The sequence below is a fragment of the Capsicum annuum genome, chromosome 7 (assembly GCF_002878395.1).
Source record: "Capsicum annuum cultivar UCD-10X-F1 chromosome 7, UCD10Xv1.1, whole genome shotgun sequence".
In the NCBI taxonomy this organism is placed as follows: domain Eukaryota; kingdom Viridiplantae; phylum Streptophyta; class Magnoliopsida; order Solanales; family Solanaceae; genus Capsicum; species Capsicum annuum.
Genome location: NC_061117.1, coordinates 195,026,876 through 195,038,908, shown reverse-complemented (window position 1 = coordinate 195,038,908; position 12,033 = coordinate 195,026,876). Strand labels below are relative to the sequence as shown.

General features: G+C 34.1%; 1 non-coding gene across 1 annotated transcript; it reads right to left on the bottom strand.

Annotated features, from left to right (window-relative positions):
- Positions 1–10,363: 10,363 nt before the first annotated feature.
- On the bottom strand, positions 10,364–10,470 carry LOC124886193. The gene has a single exon (XR_007043279.1). It is a non-coding gene; the product is annotated as a small nucleolar RNA R71 (small nucleolar RNA).
- Positions 10,471–12,033: the final 1,563 nt, after the last annotated feature.

The following is a 12,033-nucleotide window of genomic DNA, read 5'->3' as shown; positions in this document are numbered from 1 at the left end:
CACGGTCAATCGAAAATAACCTCTCTACTTCTTTGGAGATAGCGGTATGGACTGCGTACATTTTACCCTCCCCAGACCCCACTTTGTGGGAATACACTGTGTTTGTTGTTGTTGTATTTTAGATTAGTTGTTAGCACATGTTGCTTTATCTGAAAAATACAAAAATATTTTTCTTCAATAATTGTAGGTTTTATTTTTGTATGAAATTCAGAATCAAGAATTTAGAAAGATTGTATAAATATCTTTCGGAAAAAAAATTTCGTTACTCTTCTTTTTGGATTAGTTGTTTCACGTGTTTCTCCATACAAAAATGAAAAAGATGTTCATTTGGTAATAAATTAGTTGAGCCATGCATTTCTTTATACCCCCTCCGTCCCAAATTACCATCCCAAATTGAGATGATACATTGATTAAGAAAAATAATTAATAACATGCCTAGTTTACCATAGTACCCCTAAATGATATTTACATTTTAATTTGAATAAAAAGTAATTAATGCAAAGGTAAAACATGAAATTTTTTTCGTCTCTTCTTGATTAATGAAAAAAGACAAGTAAAAATGAGAAATCAAATTAGAAAATTTGGGATGGAGGGAGTATGAAAATACAAAAAAAATTCTTTGATAATCATAGGTTCATTTTTATAGTGGATTCAAATTTGAAAAATTCAAAAGATTTTCATAAATTCTTTTGACAATTTGTTATTTCTTTTCTTCTAAAGTTTCAAGAAAAAGAAAAAGAAGAAAGAGAGATTGATTGGCCATTTTGTGGCCAAATTTCAAGAACTACGCACGCCCGATTCTCCTCTATTGAGGGTGAGATACGTAGGCACCCTTCTAGCATTCGGTGATCTTTTCAAAGAAAAGAATAAAGAAGAAGGAAAAAAAAGAAAAGAAGAGTTTTGAAAAATTGTTGAACCCTAATGCATTTGTTATCTCTATTATTCAGTTAGTTTAAGGTGGTTGGTTTGTGGCATTCTGGTTGGTCCTCCATATTACACCAAGTTCACGAAAGAGTTAGTTATGTCCAACAAGAATATCGAGAGTGACATTATGGATCAGACAAAGAGTTGGGAAAATAAGAGTTTAATGCAAGAGATTTTGAGATCTAGGCGACAAATGACAGAAATACACCGAGCTTGGTCTAGTGGATTGCCTTCTGCTGTATTTTCCGCTATTGATCCTACAAATATCTTTAGTTTTCCATCAATGTCGCAAACTCAGTTTTCTATTGTTATTGACATACCACAACATGCATCAGAATTTACCCCACGCCAAAAATTTCCCATCGCTTCCACCACTCATTCTCTAGCTCTTCAGTATAAGCCTACCATATTTACAACACCACCTACCGTCTGTGATTTTGTTGCTCAACCCTTTACAGAGGCTCCCATTTTGGTGATCCACCCAATGGTTGTGCTTTCTCAATCTGCTAGTGAGTCTATGTTCAATTCTCTTGAGAATCACTATTATACTCCTGAGTCTACATCTAAGTTAATTGGACCATCAAAATTTCTTACCAAAAAGCCTGCCATGGAAAAAGAGCAAGAGAAAATGGCTCGAAAAATGAAGAGTGCAGAAAATGCTATGAAAAGTTCCCTGAAACTTATGGATTATGAAGATATTTCATATAAATACTGGGGCATGTCTTCAAGTGTTAACCTTTCTCCAAGCTTTGAGATATCAAAATTTGAGGAGCATGATGGACATGAGGACTCTATGAAACATTTGGGATGATATTGCGATCAATTGAGAAAAAACTGAAGTAAGGAAGAAGGAAATGTAGCTATTGTTATTCCACGACCAAAGTAGAGCTCAAGAGGTCCAACTCACCAATACTATCAACCGTAACCCCGAACCTACACATCAGATCCACATACTCACCTGCAAGAAGTTTTCTTTCTCCAAAATCCAAGATATTCTATACCACTTCCTCAATATCCTTTGAGCAATGCACAACTGTATACTTATCCATATTTTTATCCACAATGACATGCATCGGTCCCTCAATGTCTTCCTTGACCCCCATATATTTATCAAGGTGCCTCTCAATCCAGGTTTTGATCGAGGCCAGAGTTTGCAAAGAAGAAGGAGTCAAAGGTTAATTTCACACTAATTGGGAAATCATATACCAATTTGTTTCAAAAATTTAGACAATGGGGTACGATCACCCCTCTCCTTGAGCATACTCATAACCCGCATTCAAGAAACTTTGATCCTAAGGTACAATGTTTATATCGTTTCGATGTTCAAGGTCACAATACTGAAGATTGTGGTACTTTGAAAAGAGAAATAGAAAAGATGATTCAAGAAAAATTGATTGTGGTGCAAAACATTGACACCTCAACCGTTATACAGAGTCTTTTACTAACACATGATAATGAAAAATACGTGGGAATCAATGAGTTGAGCATGGTGATCCAGAACTTATTTGTTGAGAGAAATGTATTTTGACGGTAAGGAAAGCTCTAGTCATGATAATGTGCAAATCAGTGGCTATGATGTCAAGCTACGCAATTGGGAAGTCACTCCTCTCCTTACTTGGAAGGATTATTGGTAGTTTGTTTCGTTTTCTTCTCTATTTTTTGAATTATTTTAGGGTTGTAGCTCAGAATCTATCTTGTTTTATTTATTTATTTATTGTCTTTGTTCAAATCCTTCTATCTTTCCTTTCAATGAAATGTAGTGTTCCTTGTTGTTTTGTTTTATTTTATGATGTTTGTTTGTCTTCTTTACGTTGTTTTTCTTATGATTAGTTCTAGTGATATGACATACTTGCGGAATTTTTAGCCAGATCTTAAAATCCTGTTTAATCAGGACTCATTGAATCAAAATGTCAAATTTTTAAGTAAAACATTTAAGAAAATTGATAGAGTGTTGAGACATTGGGTGATCAAGATGAAGCTTTTCATGAATAAATTAAGTAAATCATTTTGAGAATCACAAGAATAACTTGAGCATCGATTGATAGACATATCTCAATCATTTTGAATTAGATCAAACAGGGGATACACAATCTTCTATCAAGAGAAACAAATGAAAATCTACACCACTAAAGTATGAGTCATCCGCTATGAGTGTGTAATACAAGAATGGAGTTGTACATTTGACAAAAGCGTAAGAAGACATTTAGTTCATTCTTGTGACAAAATCTACACCCCGTTTGACTTTAGTTCTATTTTCTTTCATACCCCTCTTTTGGAATCAAGATAGAGTTAGGAAAGTTTTAAAGAAAAGTGTCAAGCAAAAAACAGAGTCAGAAAAGTTCAAAAAAGAGAGAGGAAAAAAGCGTGTTAAAAAGAAAAAAAGAGATAAGAGTGTCAAGACAATAGAGTCAGAAAATTCTCGAAGAAAATGTCAAAGAAAGAAGAAAAAAAGAAATCTAAACCAAGCAAAAGAACAAGTTTTTGGAGCTACGTTTGACCCAATTCTTCTCTTTTGGGGTGAGATACATAGGCGACCCTACTCTAGGGTTCAGTCTAACCAAATAAATAATTTAGAATTATCCAGTCAAAAGAAACAGGGGCAGAGTTAATATTCATTGTTTGAAGCAATTCCAAAAGTTTTAAATCTCACCCACTTCAAGTGTCATTTGAGCCTCATGCCATCCTTTCTTTCTAACCTTATCCAAATGCCATGTTACAACAAAAGAAAGACCTTCAGATCGATCTTTATGAATATTATGGCTTAAGCATGTGGTGAATAATATGATGTTCTATTTTGGGTACTACTTTTCTTCATCAGCATAAGTAATCAGGAGAGAAATGAAAATGAGAGTCTTATTGATGAAAACTCTCACAAGCATTGTAAGGCGATTGTGAATGGAGAGAAATAAAATGAGAGAGTTTTATTGGTGAAAACTCTCTCCGGCACCATAGGACGATTACGAGTTAAGAGAAATGAAACTGAGAGAGTATTATTGGTGAAAACTCTCACAGACTACACAAGGTGATGATGAGCTGAGAAAAATAAAAATGCGAGTCTTATTGGTGAAAACCCTCACGAGCACTATAAGGTGATAGTAAGATGAGAGAAATAAAAATGAAAGAGTTTCACTGGTGAAAACCCTCACGGACGTCGTAGGGAGATAGTGAGTTGAGAGAAAGAAAATTAGAGAGGCTTGTTCGCAAAAATCTTTCAAGGCGTCACTAGACGAATGAGGTCTATGAGTGCAATTAGCCAGAGTAAACAACTCAGTTTTAGGGTCATTAACTCAATAAAAAGTGGTAAAAGTTTGGATGGAAAGATTTCTTAATCCAAAATGCATATCATAAGCATTAGATATAGCTTCCGTATTCAGATAGATTTTTCTTTTCTCTGTATTAAAAAAGGAGACATTAATTGTCTTTTCTTCTTTCTCTATATTTCTATTTTCGTTCTTTGAGTTTATTATCCCAATTGAAAATCATGATCATTTTCGTATGTCTTTGAGTCAAGTCCATGTCAAAACACTATTTTAAAACTTTCTACCAACTTCTTCAATTGTACGAAGCAAGACAATGGGCCAACACATAAAAAACATGATAGTAAGCCAAAACAAGGCATGCAAAATGTTTTTGTCAACAGACAAGTGTAGGGATTCGGGGAAATACCATGGTTCAAAGAGTTTATCCGATAGACATAGCAAAATAGAGATATTGTGTTTATTTTAGAGTCGCTCTTAACAATCTAAGTTTGGATCAAGGGTGCAGCAAGACAATGACATATGCCGATAGTTTAAAGCAAGTTAAATGTGACAAGTTCAAGAGTGATTACCTTGAGAGCTAAAGCCACAAACTAACCACCATATTTTTAAACTCACAAGTTTTCTTTGTATGAAACAGGAACACATGTTACCTTCAAATCAAGGACTTCAGAGCCTAAATATCAAAGGCTGCAATTCCTCACTTCTGCAAATACAAAAGGAAATGTTGCTGCATAGGTTTGATAATCATAATTATGGTAAAACTCATCATCTTGTACCCCTAAGAGACACACTTTCTAATTTGGGTCTTTCATGTTTCATGGATATGAGGTGAAATTCCTAATTTAAACTGTTAATCCTAAAAGATGCACTTTTTAGTCAGAATCTTTTGCTTTTTTCCCTTAAGAGACGCACTTGTTGGTCTTGGTCATTTAATTTTATCCTTTAGAGATGCATCTATTGATCAGAGTCTTGATTCGCCTCTGCATTAGGCATTTTGCAAGTAGCTGTGATTAGATTGACACCCACAAAAGTTTTCTGATGATAAATTAGAGCAAAAAATTTAATTCATGTTATTTAGAACTTCATTTTATAACCCTCATAGAAAAAAAAGACTTTATTTTTCTGGAAAATGGAACTTTCTTTATCATAATCTTTGTTTGGCATAATTTTTATTCTAATTTTGATTTTGATTTCAGGAGCTCTCCTAGAGTACAGGGTGAGGAAATTGTAATTCGGGAGCCCGCCTGGAGAACAAGGTGATGAGATTGCAACTCGGGAGCCCACCCAGAGAATAGAGTGATGAAATTGCAAGTCGGGCACCCGCCCAAAGAATAGAGTGATAAAATTGGAAGTCAAGAGCTCGCCTGGAGAACAGAGTGAGAAAATTGCAAGTCGGGATCCTGCCCAGAGAACAGGGTATCAAATTGTAAGTCGGGAGCTGTTCGGAGAGCAAGGTGATGAAATTGCAAGTCAGGATCCTTCTTGGAGAACAGGTGATGAAATTACAAGTCGAGAGACCACCCAAAGAACAGGGTGATGAAATTACAAGTCGGGAGACCACCGGAATAATAGTGAGATGAGATTACAAATTCAGAGCCCGTCCGGAGAACAGGGTGATGAAATTAAAAGTCAGGAGCTTGCCTAGATAACCAAATGATGAAATTGTAAGTTGAGTGCCCTCCCAAAGAACAGAGTGATGAAATTTCAAGTCGGGAGCCTACTCAGAAAACAAGGTAAAAAAATTACAGTCGGGAGCCCGCCCGAAGAACAGGGTGATGAAATTGCAAGTCTGGAGCCAGTCGGAGAACAAGGTGATGAAATTGCAAGTCGGGAGCCTGCTTAAAGAACAGAGTGATGAAATTACAAGTCGAGAGCCCGCCCAAAGAACAAGGTAATAAAATTGAAAGTCAGGAGCCCGCTCAGAGAACAGGGTGATGAAATAGAAAATCGATAGCCCACCCAGTGAATAGGATGATGAAATTGCAAGTTCGGAGCCCACTGGAGTACAGGATGATGAAATTACAAGTTTGAAGCCCGCCCAAAAAATAGGGTGATGAAATTGAAATTCAGGAGCCCGCCTAGAGAACAGAGTGAGGAAATTGCTAGTTAAGAGCCCGCTCGAAGAACAGGGTGATGAAATTTTAAGTCAGGAGCCCACAATAGGGTGATAAAATAGAAAATCGGGAATCCGCCTGGAGAACAGGGTGAAGAAATTGAAAGGCAGGAGCCCGCCTGGAGAATAGGGTAAGGATTTTCAAGTTCAAGTTCAAATTCAGAAGTACCACTTGCAGAACATGTTCAATTTTTGAGTTCAACTCCAATACCAAATTTTGTATTGGGAAAGAATTATTCTCACATTCAACCCAAAGAAGATCAGATATTTTATCACTTTTGAAATCATTGAAGCCTCAAGTCAAGAGTCAAGAGAAGTTGCATAGATACACTTTTGTAATTTCATTTATCTTTTTTAACTTGTAATTTTCATTTTTGATGTAATGACAGAGCTGCAGACCAAAACCTCAATAGGACCTCACTCGACTCTCCAACTTGATATAGTCCCTCTCATTTTCTATCTGGAAACTACATGTGATCTGATTCCTACAAAACCTAGGATAGATAGGATGCCCAAAATCAAGTTTTGGTTGCAATCTATCTTTCTTTTCCTTTCTTTAAAATAATGGTCGGTTTAAATTTTGTCTCGTTGTCTACTTCTTTATTTAAAAAAATACTGTGTTTACATCCAAAGAGGGGCATGATATAGACTAGTAAATTTGATCTTTTTTAGATGTCAATTTATCCCATTCTCTCAAACCCATACCATACAACCCACCCCATTTAATACTTCCCCACTAAAAACAAAATAACAAAGTTATAACAAATTAGCCACCTTATAACAAATTAGCCACCTCACCCAATTAAAGGTGGACATCTCGCCTTACCTTAACCACCCCAATAACCCCTACCCCACATACCCCCTTAGCCTTCCCCTTCACATTTTCCTCTTCCCCTTAATAGAATACACACTCACACATATCACACCTACACACTAACTGAAAGAATACACACTATACACATACCCAAAAACAAACCCATATACTCACATATACATACAAGACTAAATACACAGATTCATACACAAAGGGGAGAATTTTCTATATAGACATACCCAATCGAAGATTAAAAGGGGGTAGAAAAATAAGGATTTTTGGGGAAAAATAGTGAAAGAAACTAAGGTGAATTGAGAAGGATAAATAAGAGAAAGGAACTTTAGAGAAGAAAAAACGGTATGAAGAGAAGAAGATAAATCTAGAGAGGAAATGTGAGAGAGAGTAGGGGAAAACCAAAGGGAGAACAGTGAGAAATGAGAGAAAGGTATGAGAGAGAGAGTTTTTTCGGTGAAATCATCGCCGGAATCGCCATCGAAAAGCATCACCAGTCGTTGCTTGTTATTGTTACCGCGATACCCTCATCAAAATACACCAAAAATGTCAGCCAACTCAAAACTGATGGAGACTCACCAGAAAACCCATAGAAATTGGTGACCAAACCTCATAAGCAGGCACAAGTGTCGTCTTCTCATTCAATTGCTGGTTTGTATTGGCAAAAATTAGTAAAATGTATACCGAAGTGGGATTTGTTTGTTTCGTTAAGGTTCAGTTCGAGATTTTGATCACGATTCTAGTTGGAAAGAGCAATTACACTTGAAAAGCTTAAATTTGAGGTCCATTTGCCTCTCGTTCTCTATTTTATCTTGAATTTTAGTTGTTGTTGTGGGTATGAATGACTTGTGTGCTTACTATGCTTGGATCTTTGTTGTGTGTATGTCATTGATTGTTGGATTTGGATGTTGAAAAATTGAAAAGAGAAAATTGAATTGATAGCCAAAGAATTAGTTAATCATTGATCAAGAATAAAATTTGGATTGGAAATTAAAAATTGATAAAGACGGATATTGGTTATTTTGATTCATCGATGGTTGTTTAATTCAGAATTAATGTCAAATTTGTCGAACGCGATAGTATCATGTGTAGATCGAGAATCGATAGGCAAATCTTAGATTTTGTGTAGGAAAATCATAGGTTTCTATATTATCAAATGTGCGGATGTTTGTTTTGATTGATTTCCTTTCTGTTTAGCGCATTTCTATCAAATGTATTTATTTTTCAGAAAATGCCCTGAGGTTATATGTATATATCTATCGAGGAATGCCTCGCAATACTCTGTATTTGAAAGAGCGATCGTGATCAAGGCCCAATGCATTGGTTAAAGCATAGTTTACATTTTCATTTCAACATTTTTTATTTTGGTTTGTAATAAATTGGACTGGACCCTATTTTTGGAGTTTTGATAGTTTGATTGTTTGTTTTCTTGTTGAGTGTTTTATTTGGTTTATGCATTTCATAGTGTCGTATTAGCTGATATACTCCACGAAGCGATCGTGGTCGAATCACGGGACTGAGGGATGCCTAATACCTTTCCCTTGGTAAACAAAATTTCTTAACTAGAATCTTAATAAAACCAGATTTATGTCAAGTGGTAACTCTAAGTTTAACTGTAAAAAAACTCTTTTTTGATTTTTTTTTCATCTTTTTGTCACTTTTAATAAAACCATTTTCAAACTTAAAAATGTATCTTTTTGGTTTTAAAAAAGGACGTGACACTTGTTTTTTTACATCCTAATTCTCATGGAGGATTAATTCAAACGAGTTTATTGATCAAAGGATCTTTATCTTATTTATTTTAGTCCTAATTCTCATGGAGAAATTATCTCAAATAAGTTTATTGATTTAAGGACTAATTAAAAGAGGACTTTTATCCTTTTTAGCACAGTAGGCAAGAGAATATTGATTTAATAGTTACTAGAATTAAATCTGTTAATTGACATAACCTCACAGAGTGTTAATTAATTATTTATTTTTAGTGACAAAATATAATTGTATTAGCAATAAACAATTATCCTTTAGAACAAAATATATTTGGAGGCAGGGATTTTATTGTGAAAATATTATCAAGTGAATTTAATGATTCCCAACTTTTTTTTAATTATTAGTTTTTCAAAAAGTGATTTGTTTTAGTTTTAAGTAATCTTTAATTCCAACTAACCTTTTGTCAATTTTGTTCTCTTAAATATTAGTCTAGATATTACAAGTCAGTAGCATAGATCTTTCAACCATATTAAAAGTCAGTAGCATAGATCTTTCAACCTTGTGGGACGATATCATAAACTATATTAGAATTTGACAGAGTACGAGCAATAGAATCCTATAGATATTGCCTCGTCAATTGTTTGACGTCGTATCCAGAAATTGATACAGGTCTACTTTAGATTAAATATTTTATTGCTAATTTGAGAATTTATTATCATAACGGTTGTTGTTATTCTTAAATATTATTATTGCTATTATTGTTGATATAATGATATTAATAGTTCTATTTTATTGTTGCTATTATACTTATTAAGTAGGACTTTTTGGGCTTGTATCATTGTATGCTTGTTAAACTAATAATTAGTATTTTTATTTCTAAATTTAGTAAAAATAAAAAGAGAAATTTTATTAGTGATGTGTTTAATTGATTGAACTTTAAATTTCAAATTATCTATGGCTTGCTATTCCACGTAAGAGTTGGCCAATTATGATCCTGAAATTGAAAGATCTTTGCGACTTCACAGAAAAGAGTAAATAGTTTCTTAAGAAATAACCTGTGACCAAATAGAACTTTCATAAACAAGGAGATGAGGTCAATCCACAGGAGATTCCATCACCATTCTATGTAGAAGATCAGTTTGATGAAGTGACGCCAAGGGCAACACAAAGAATCCTAACGGATTATGCTACACCAGACCACTTTAATTGTGAATCAAGTGTTAGAAAGTCACTAAAGCAGCCAACAACTTTGAAATTAGGACAAACCTGATTCAAATAATTCAACAATCTTGTATCTCTACTGATGATCAAAGTAATGATTCAAATAGTCACTTGATTAATTTTTTGGAACTTGTTGAAACTGCTAAGTATAATGTAGTGTCTCCTAAAGCAATAAAGTTTAGGTTGTTTTCTTTTTCTTTAAAAGGATATGCCAAGACTTGATTGCAAAGTTTGCCTCAAGGTTCTATTACCACATGGGATCATATGACTCAAAACTTTTTAAACAAATATTTTTCTCCTACTAAAACAACAAAATTAAGACAGGATATATCTAATTTTTTTCAGACTAATATTGAGTTAGTTTATCAAGTCTGGAAGAGATTAAAGGCAATGCTAAGAAAATACCCACATCATGATATTTTTGAACACATGCAATCTTATATTTTTTATCACGATCTAAAACCTTCATCTAAAAACGTGATCTATGCAGCTATAGGTGGCTCCATAATGGGAAAAACAACTGAAAAGGCATTGAATTTGTTGAATGAAATTTATAAAAATGCTATTCAATGGCCCCCTTTATTTGAGTGCCCCGCCCGGTTCATTGGGCTGTTGGCTTACTTATAATCATCAAGAAGGGTGCTAGTGTAAATCAAGCAGATTCCTTAAATACATTAATCCAATAAATTACTTCTTTAACACAGAAGTTTGAATCTTTTTAGGTAAATACACAACAAACAAGCCAGTCCGAGGTTTGTGGTATGTGTGGAGGAAGCCACCTAAATCATAAATGTCAAGTGACCAACCAAAATGATGAGCAGGTTAACGCCATTAGATACATGCTGTATCCTTTTGGAAGTTCAGTGGCACAAAAATGTCCAGAATTTCAGTAGAGCAATTCAATTATGCTGAGAACTCTCAAGCTTCCTAAAAACATGTACTACAAAATCCACTTGGCTTCTCAAATATAAACCATATACATTAAAACTTTAAATCTTATCAACAAGCAACTTCATATTAGCAAAGGCCTCAACATGCTTATTCAAATCTTGATGACCTTTTGTACAAGCACATTAAGGCTACAGATGAAAAGATTGAAAATCATGATTCAACCCTTAAAAATATGAAAACTCAGCTAAGCCATCTGGCAACTCTTTTTTCAGAAAAAATTCAAGGTTCCTTACTAAGCAATACAAAAAAATAAATAAATTCGAAAGAGCATCTTAAGTCCATTGCCTTAAGATCAGGTAAGGAAATGCAGATTGACAAGAAGAGCAACAATAACAAAAATAGGTAGATATTTTGCAGAAATTTTGAATTATTGAAGAGTCGCCACTTAATTTTGAAAAGGTATTAAAAAACCTTTATAAAATACTTTAAACGATCCAAAACAAAAAAATTGTTTAAAATTTAAAGATTCTGAGTAAGCGATTTTTATTAACGTTTTAGGAAGGTGTTAAGCACCTAAAACGTCCGCTAACTTGTGATTATCTGAACTATTTGAAAACATCTTTTGACTAACTTAAAAAAAAATTAATTTGTTAGAAAAGTAATTGATTAAGGAATATTTGAAAGTTTTCTTTTGCAAAATCAGTTTTTAGCGACTTAGTTTGGGGTTTAACTAGGTTCGCAAAAACACATAGAACAGGTAAGCAAAAAGGAAAAAGGGAAAAGGAAAGTAGTAGTGATTTAGGCCTTTAAGCCCAAACCGTCAACCCTATCCTAATCTAGTTGGGTTTTCGACCCATTTTCTTTCACCTGTCCTAAACTATTTTCGAACCTGTTTTTTTTTTTTTTTTGCCTGAATCTATTCCACCTGTATTAGTTTACAATTTTGGCTTTGAGGCCCAAATAAATAAATAAATAATGATAAAAGAAAGAACAATAGATAAATAAATAAGATAAAAAGTGAGACTTTTAAGTCTCTTAGCCTCTTCGAAAATGGGATTTTAACCCATTCTTCTTCTTTTGACTCCTCGCGT